The sequence below is a fragment of the Anabas testudineus genome, chromosome 18 (assembly GCF_900324465.2).
Source record: "Anabas testudineus chromosome 18, fAnaTes1.2, whole genome shotgun sequence".
NCBI lineage: Eukaryota > Metazoa > Chordata > Actinopteri > Anabantiformes > Anabantidae > Anabas > Anabas testudineus.
The window spans coordinates 5797100-5806741 of NC_046627.1; the positions used below are offsets into that span (position 1 = coordinate 5797100).

At 42.0% G+C, this 9642-nt stretch overlaps 1 pseudogene; it reads left to right on the forward strand.

The window, feature by feature from the left end:
• The first annotated feature begins 693 nt into the window (after nt 1-693).
• On the forward strand, nt 694-9268 carry LOC113168715 (annotated as a pseudogene).
• Nucleotides 9269-9642: the final 374 nt, after the last annotated feature.

A 9642-nucleotide genomic window follows, 5' to 3' on the forward strand; every position in this document is an offset into this window, starting at 1 on the left:
TCAAGGCAGATGGCCGCCCACTATGAGCCTGGTTCTGCTGGAGGTTTCTTCCTCTAAAGGGAGTTTTTCCTCTCCACTGTTGCCTAAAGCTTGCTCAAATGGGATTGTTGGGTTTTCTCTATAATTTTTTGTATAAATATTTTCTGTAAGGTCTTAAACCTTACACTGTAAAGTGCCTTGAGATAACTTCTGTTGTAAATTGGCGCTATACAAATAAAATTGAATTGAATTGAATTGAACATGGACTGTAAAATGCCTTTAGATAACTTCTGTTGTGAATTGGCGCTATACAAATGAAAATAAATTGAATTGTCATCACAAAGCAGCTGCTTTTATTATGTATTTATGGCTTAAAGTCTTTTTCCATGAATAAAACACTCAAGCCACTCTATACAAACGCTGATACTCGACTTGCTCATTTTTTTTACGCAATCTTGATCTAGTCATGTGATCTGATCACCTCTGAATGATGGTGATTCTACATGTTGAATGTCCAAATAATGGACAAAACACATTGGCTGCTGTCAGCACTAAATCGTCCACATCCTCCTCCTATAATCTCTGGTTCCTGTTTAAAGATTAGTTTCAGTTCCTCTGATGGTCGAGCTGCAGTGAATTATCTCCATGTAAAGTTAATGTCAGTGACATTAGTCTGTGTTTTCCTCTTTCTGATGAAGTAATTCTACAAATTAACATTAGTCTCAGCAGTAGGAAGTTCAGGTCATGTGACCAACCAGTGACGACTTAACCAATCATGTTACTGGAAGCTGAAAGAACAAGAAAATTCCCAACTCAAGATGAGAAAAGAAACCTGATCACTTCTGGAGCATGATCGTATCAACAATGAGCGATATCTGAGGAGGAAGAAGCAGAACAGTGAGACAGAATTTACTAAATCAATCCTTTCTTTCATTTTTCAGAATTCTTCAAATTGGGTCTGACCACACTGGTAAGTCTGATCTAATTCTGAACTAATGTCTACACAGAAATAATGTCTGTAACTTCTCTCACTGTTTGAAGCAATAGAATCAAGTAGAAGTAGAGTTGAAGGTGAACTAACTTCAGTCTAACTTAGAGTGCAGTACTTGTACTTTGAACAGTAGTGAGTATTTCCACAGTGAGACATCAATAGTTTTCATTCAGTTGTGCGACTGTTGTTAGAAACTCTGACGTCAGTGAGATGATTGACTGTTGTCATGTAGTTCACTTTAAACTGAACTAACTTCAGTCCAGTTGTTGTTGAAACAATCTGATGTAGTTTGTTGGATCAAGTCATTTTCTGTAGACAGAGAGATTGTGTCTGATCAAATCAGTGGATCTCAGTCCTTCTGTGTGTCAGTAAGTGTAAATGTTGGTCCATCATCCTGTGTGTGCTGGGCTGCAGCTTCATGCCTCCATCTAGTGGACTGATAGTAGAAGTAGAGCAGCTGATGGCAGCTTCCTCTGCCTCCCACTGCTGTCTGACTGCATTCAAGTGACACTGATATGAAAGAGGAAAGAAGAGCCAATCAGTGGAGGAGCAGCTGATCTTTGTCCAGGAGAAATGATGGAAAGGAGGATTTCAGTTTTCACTGCACATCAATGATTTGTGTTTCCTCTCCACATGAAGGTAGAAAGTGTGTGTGAGCTGATGTGGATGTGGATTCAGCAGCATGGATCAGTGTGAGGACAGAGAGGAGGGAGTCCCTCCCTCTAAAACCACTCTGTGTGGGGACCATGAGAGCCAGACCAAAGCTCAGAGGTGAGATGACTGAGACCATCGGACTGGTTCTGTCTCCAAGTCTCATCTAGAATTGAATATTTCATCAGGACATTTTTACTATTCTTCTGATTCTATTTGTCATTTTTGAAGGAAACTTTGACTGAATATGTGAGCGTCACCAAAGTTGTTTTTCTATCAGGTCCCATCAAAGACCAGAATCTCCTGGACCAGGACCTGAACCCAGCTGTGTGTCCTTCAAGAGCGACCGGTCAAAGTATCATCTTATTGAGTTTAAACATCAGCCTTCATCAGACACAGAGTAAGTTGTTGTAAGTTTAAAATCAGTCTGAACAATATGATGTAAACTTTCTCTGATGATAAATTGTTGTGTTCTTTGGATTTCTGGATATTTCTGATGTGAGTAAGTTGATTTCTGTTTGAACTGTTGATTTGAAGGAGAAGCTTTCTTCACTATTCTTCCAGCAAACACTCTGATCATGGATCAAATCTCCTTCTAATGAAGTGCTGACTTGCAGGCAGACGTCAAAGGAAGCAGCTGAACACCACAAATGTTGAACTCTGATCAAATCTTTGTGATTGAAGTTCTCCAAATGAAGATTTTGGTACAAATGTCTTAAAGAATCTTGACTTCTTCACTTCCTGTTGGAAGACTTTAGTTCTAATGTTGTTGAAGTCAGTGTAGAGGACTGTTTGTCCCCAGTGTCAGTACCAGAGCTGACGTCTGAAGATTCATTTAGGATCCACCAACTAATGAATGAATGAAGTTGTTCAAATGTGAATTAGTCAAAGTGAATTGTGTGAGCAGCAGCACTCTGCCTCATACTCACACAGTTCAACATATTCAGACTGGGAGCTGCCCAGTACAACCAGTGTGATCCAAGCAGACTCTGTCTATAGATGCCTTGTTCCAACACTTGAGCATTGTTCAGTGAGGGAGGCAGAGATATCTGTTGTTCAGAGCTGCTGAGACTAAACCAAAGTGACTGGTGACAGTAAAGCTTCACCACTACAGGGAGTCTCTGATTCACTGTTCACATCAAATCTGTCTTCATGGACCTTTACCTTGTGTGTGTCTCTGTGTGGACAGACATACTGTGAGCTCATTCTTGACGATTCCTCCACAGAGTGGACCAGGAGAGCTCAGAGGTTCCCAGTGGTCAGTCTGCCCAGCAGCATCCAACACAGCTGGACTCCATATTTCTGGTCTGTACATGTCCAACTACTACTTTTCCATCTGTTGTGTTCCCAATAATCTCCATGCTGCACTTTTTAGACCAGTGGATTGTCAGTCTGTCCAACATGGATCTGATGTTTGGCTCCATGATTTGAGTTGGATTGTGTCATTCATATAGTTTCTGTTCCAGCTGCTGGAAGAGAACATTGTCACTTTTGTGAAGAACGAGCTGAAGAAGATCCACAAGGTTCTGAATCCAGATTACCCACAATGCTTAGAGAGCCAGAGGGAGGATGAGGAGGTGTTGAATGGTGATGATGAAGAGCAGAGGAGGAGCAGCAAAGAGGCATTTGTGAAGATCACACTGAACTTCCTGAGGAGAATGAAGCAGGAGGAGCTGGCTGACTGTCTGCAGAGCAGTAAGAGGATTTCTCTAAACATTTAACATCATGGACAAATGAGACGTTTACTGAGAGCTGAAGATGTGGAGTGTTAATATGTTGAAATGTGAATCATTTAGGGTCAAGAAACTGTCAAACTGTGTTTTCATTAGAAATGATATTGATCATGTTTTTGTGGTTTCATTCAGGAACTCCTGCTGCAGTTTGTCGGCGTGAACTTAAATCTAATCTGAAGAAGAAGTTCCAGTGTGTGTTTGAGGGGATTGCTAAAGCAGGAAACCCAACCCTTCTAAACCAGATCTACACAGAGCTCTACATCACAGAGGGAGGGACTGGAGAGGTCAATGATGAACATGAGGTCAGACAGATTGAAACAGCATCCAGGAAACCAGACAGACCAGAAACAACCATCAGACAAGAAGACATCTTTAAAGGCTCACCTGGAAGAAATGAACCAATCAGAACAGTGATGACAAAGGGAGTGGCTGGCATTGGGAAAACAGTCTTAACACAGAAGTTCACTCTGGACTGGGCTGAAGACAAAGCCAACCAGGACATACAGTTCACATTTCCATTGACTTTCAGAGAGCTGAATGTGCTGAAAGAGAGAAAGTTCAGCTTGGTGGAACTTGTTCATCACTTCTTTACTGAAACCAAAGAAGCAGGAATCTGCAGGTTTGAAGAGTTCCAGGTTGTGTTCATCTTCGACGGTCTGGATGAGTGTCGACTTCCTCTGGACTTCCACAACAATCAGATCCTGACTGATGTTACACAGTCCACCTCAGTGGATGTGCTGCTGACAAACCTGATCAGGGGGAACCTGCTTCCCTCTGCTCGCCTCTGGATAACCACACGACCTGCAGCAGCCAATCAGATCCCTCTTCATTGTGTTGACATGGTGACAGAGGTCAGAGGGTTCACTGACCCACAGAAGGAGGAGTACTTCAGGAAGAGATTCAGAGATGAGGAGCAGGCCAGAAGAATCATCTCCCACATCAAGACATCACGAAGCCTCCACATCATGTGTCACATCCCAGTCTTCTGCTGGATCACTGCTACAGTTCTGGAGGATGTGTTGAAAACCAGAGAGGGAGGAGAGCTGCCCAAGACCCTGACTGAGATGTACATCCACTTCCTGGTGGTTCAGTCCAAAATGAAGAACATCAAGTATGATGGAGGAGCTGAGACAGATCCACAGTGGAGTCCAGAGAGCAGGAAGATGATTGAGTCTCTGGGAAAACTGGCTTTTGAGCAGCTGCAGAAAGGAAACCTGATCTTCTATGAATCAGACCTGACAGAGTGTGGCATCGATATCAGAGCAGCCTCAGTGTACTCAGGAGTGTTCACACAGATCTTTAAAGAGGAGAGAGGACTGTACCAGGACAAGGTGTTCTGCTTCGTCCATCTGAGTGTTCAGGAGTTTCTGGCTGCTCTTCATGTCCATCTGACCTTCATCAACTCTGGAGTCAATCTGCTGTCTGAAGAACAGTCAACTTCTCTGAGGTCTAAACTGTTTGGACCTGAATTAAAACTTCTCCACCAGAGTGCTGTGGACAAGGCCGTACAGAGTCCAAATGGACAGCTGGACTTGTTTCTCCGCTTTCTCCTCGGTCTTTCACTGCAAACCAATCAGAGTCTCATACAAGGTCTCCAGACCGAGACAGGAAAAAACTCAAAGACCAATCAGGAAACAACTGAGTACATCAAGATGAAGGTCAAAGAGACTCCCTCAGCAGAGAAAAGCATCAACCTGTTCCACTGTCTGAATGAACTTAATGATCGTTCTCTAGTGGAGGAGATCCAACAGTACCTGGACTCAGGAAGTCTCTCCACCTATACACTGACAACTGCTCAGTGGTCAGCTCTACTCTTTATGTTGGTGTCATCAGGAAAAGATCTGGACGTGTTTGATCCATTTAAATACTCTTCAAACTTTTCAGAGAAGGATCTTCTGTTTGTTATGGGAGTCGTCAAAGTCTCCAAAAAAGTTGTGTAAGTGTAAAGATAGTGGAATTTATTCATCATTAAATCCACAGCTACTGTATTTCAACAACAGAACAGAACTTATTACTTGTTTTCTTGTATTACAACATATTTAGTTATGTCTTAGCACAAATGTTATCATGTTATACATCACTGTTTTTCAGACTGAGTGGCTGTAACCTCTCAGGGAGAAGCTGTGAAGCTCTGTCCTCAGTTCTCAGCTCTCAGTCCTCTAGTCTGAGAGAACTGGACCTGAGTAACAACGACCTGAAGGATTCAGGAGCGAAGCTTCTGTCTGCTGGACTGGAAAATCAAATGTGTAAACTGGAAACTCTCAGGTCAGGTCAATATTTTGTTCTAAATAACTAAGATAGTAAAAAAGTCCAAAACCACTGACAAGACAGAGACCAAAACAGATTAATGTTTCTAATGTCAAGAGTTTTAATTTGCAGAACTTTCTTATCAGTATTAGTACAACATATAAAATAACTAATCTTTTTTTCTAATTTCATTTCATTGTGTTGTATCTTTTTTTGTTCAGAGTCAACATTAAGGTTGATTACTGTTAAACACAAATGTTGTCATCTTGCACATCACTGTTTTTCAGACTGAGTGGCTGTAAACTCTCAGTGAGTAGCTGTAAAGCTTTGTCATTAGTTCTCAGCTCCCAGTTCTCTAGTCTGAGAGAACTGGACCTGAGCAACAACGACATGCAGGATATAGGAGTCAAGCTTCTGTCTGCTGGACTGGAGAATTCACACTGTAAACTGGAAACTCTCAGGTCAGGTCAAGTTTCTGTTTTAAATAACTGGAGATGTTTAAAAAGTCCAAAACTGCTGACATGAGAGAGACCCAAGCAGATTAAACTTTCTAATGTCACGAGCATTAAAATGCAGACGTTTCAGTTCAGTTTTTTACAATACACAACATATTTGTGCCTTCATGTCTTATTTTATTTGATTGTGTTGAATCTTAATAGATCAGAGTCAACATCAAAGTTGATTACAGTTTGACACAAATGTTGTCATGTTATACATCACTGTTTTTCAGACTGAGTGCCTGTAACCTCTCAGAGAGAAGCTGTGAAGCTCTGTCCTCAGTTCTCAGCTCCCAGTCCTCTAGTCTGAGAGAACTGGACCTGAGTAACAACAACCTTCAGGATTCAGGAGTGAAGCTTCTGTCTGCTGGACTGGAGAATTCACACTGGAAACTGGAAACTCTCAGGTTAGGATTTATTAACTTAAATATATATTTTTTGTACAGCAGTTTTTCCAACTTACTTTTTCTTTCCACTGTATAGGACAACATTTTTTTCAAATACAAATAGAAGTATGTGTCAGGATTCAGGTCTCAGGCCTCATCCCTGCCTATTTGGACGTTTTTGTCTCTTTTGTCCTCCACCTCCACTCATTTTACTGGAGTCCTAATTGACTATTTCATTTCACCTGTGTTCCCCTCTTTGTTTTATAAGCTTCCCTCAGTCCTTTGTTCCCTGCTGGTCCGTCGTGTCATATCATGTTGTGTTGTATTGTGTCCTCCACATGCTTGTGCTCCTTATCAGCTCTGGTTCGTTTGTTCGTCCGTCCATCCATCCATCTGTCAAGTTCCTCTTTTGTTTGTTGGACTGTTTTCCCCACATGTGAGTTTTGCTTTTAGCCTCCTACTGCAGTGCCTGTTTTTGTTGTCACTTTGTATTGTTTGGTTTGGGTATTGGTTCATGTTTTGCCTACCCTCGGCAGTGGTTTTCATTTGTTATTTATATATCTTAGTCTGTCGGTTTAGTCTTTGTGTCTTTGGTTTGCAAATGTATATTTTACCTGCATTACTGCATTGTTTTCAGTTGATACTTTGTCCGTCTGTTTCTGGTTTTTGTTAGTTTATTTCTACACCGTGGGTTCGGGTCTCTTATGTTGTTACTTTGTGTTTGTTGGCTCCCCGTGTCCCTGCCATTTTGTTTAATAAATTTATTCTTCTGCACTTTCCTGTTTGGTCCGTGTCTGTCCCGTTCCCTCAAAGTATGTAATGTAATTATTTACAAAAACCACCAAGTCTCCAGTGTGTTGTTTTGTGTGTCTGCAGACTGTCAGGCTGTCTGATCACAGAGGAAGGCTGTGCTTCTCTGGCCTCAGCTCTGAGCTCCAACCCCTATCTTAGAGAGCTGGACCTGAGCTACAATCATCCAGGAGACGCAGGAGTGAAGTTGCTGTCTGCTGGACTGGAGTACCTACACTGGAAACTGGATGCTCTTAGGTATGAGAGTATTACATTAGATTCTGTAAACTAAGGAGAAATTCTGCTTCATTGCCACTACCATTGTTGCCAGATCTCAGGAGAGAAACCAGCAACCAGGTCTATGAGAACAAGCTCAAAAGAAGGAACCGGGCTCTAAAAGCCAACAGAAAAAGCCCAACACAGGCAGCTTTATCCACCTTGTATGTAGAGTTTTTATCCACAGAATGACAATGAATGAATATCAGAGGATTGAATCTGGTCACAGCATCATGTCTCTGTCTCCTCAAATAGTGATGATTGAAGCATCTTCACCTTCCTGAGATCCTGATCTTGTGATGATGAGATCTTGTGTCATATATAGGAGACAGTAAATCAGAACTCGAACATGTTCATTTCATCTTCACAATCTGTCAAAGAGGAAAAACTCCTTGTTGTTCCCAGTTGAAGAATTAGTTTGTGATTGAATGTTTTTCTTCTCAAACTCCTGTTTTCACTTTCTGTCTCTGGCTGCTCCAACAAATCTGACACCAGATCAGATGAAGCCACAAAGTCTGTGTGTAATGATCAATATCCAGTAGCTGTAGGTGAACTAGACTTCCTCTGAACACAGGACAACGTCTGAAGCTCAGCTGAGATCAGTCCACAGACATTAGAGAGAGGAAAACACACACACAGAGTCCATGTATGTGGAGTTGAGCCTCTTGGACTTTGCTCTCCAGTTTCCTGCTTCCTGTGGTGTCACATTAGTTTGTCTGTTGTCAGAGTGAGACTGAAAGCAGGTGTCTGACACCAAAACTGCTGTGAACTAGAGAATTGAAATCTTTCCTCCATGTCACCTCCCTGCTCCGTAGAATTCCAAGATAAGGACTCCAATTCCTTAGTTGTTTGCTGAATGTCCATCCCTACATACAAGCCTCCATTAGAACAGAACCAGAACACACTGTGTGTATGAGAGCCATGTAATGTCCATGTGTGCATGCTGAAAGAGAATGTGCTGCTCTGACCCCCCTCCTCCTTTCAGGGTGGAGCCTGGTGGAGTCCGATGGTTGAGACCAGGTCTGAGGAAGTGTAAGTGTGTTTTTAATGAGACTGATGAAAACAAAGCAGCAACATTCAACCATCTTCATACTGTCACATCACTCATTCAAATCCCTGATGTCATGAGTCCTCATCAAACTGATGATAGATTAATAACTGCAGCTGGATTGTGTCTTGTTCTCTCCATCAGATTTCTGTCAACTCACCATCGACACAAACACAGTGAACAGAAAACTACGACTGTCTGACAACAACAGGAAGGTGATACGTGTGGAGGAGGATCAGTCATATCCTGATCATCCAGACAGATTTGACCAGTGTGCTCAGCTGCTGTGTAGTAATGGTCTGACTGGTCGCTGTTACTGGGAGGTCGAGTGGAGTGGATGGGTTTTTATATCATTGAGTTACAGAGGAATCAGAAGGAGAAGGGACAGTAAAGACTGTTTGTTTGGAATGAGTGATCAGTCCTGGTGTTTGAGATGCTCTAATGATGGTTACTCTGTCTATCACAATAACAGACAAACATCCATCTCCTCCTCTGTCTCTAACAGAGTATCAGTGTATGTGGACTGTCCTGCTGGGACTCTGTCCTTCTACAGAGTCTCCTCTGACAAACTGATCCACCTCCACACCTTCAACACCACATTCACTGAACCTCTTTATCCTGGGTTTGGGTTCTGGTTTCCTGGTTCCTCAGTGTCTCTGTGTTCAGTGTAGTACTGAGAGTGTCGTCCTGTCAGAGAAACGTTGTCTCTGTTGAACAGATAGTTCAGTCTGTACATGTCTGTCTCTTTCACTCACACATACGATTTCAGATTCATGGATTCAATCAGTTTCTACTTGAACCAGTTCTAAATGATTCCTTGTAAACTTGTTATTGCTTTATCCAAAGAAGTATTTGTACTTTCCTTTAGTGGAGTATTTTAGAAGTATTGCCTTTGTGTACTTACCACCTATGTCCACAACTCTGTACAGTGTGGAGACAAGAAGCTGTTCATCAAGTGTGTAGGACATGTTTTGTCGAGTTTAGGTCGTTAGAAGTTGAACTAACTAAAGTCTCAGCTGCAGTTTAAACTCCATACTACAGTTTG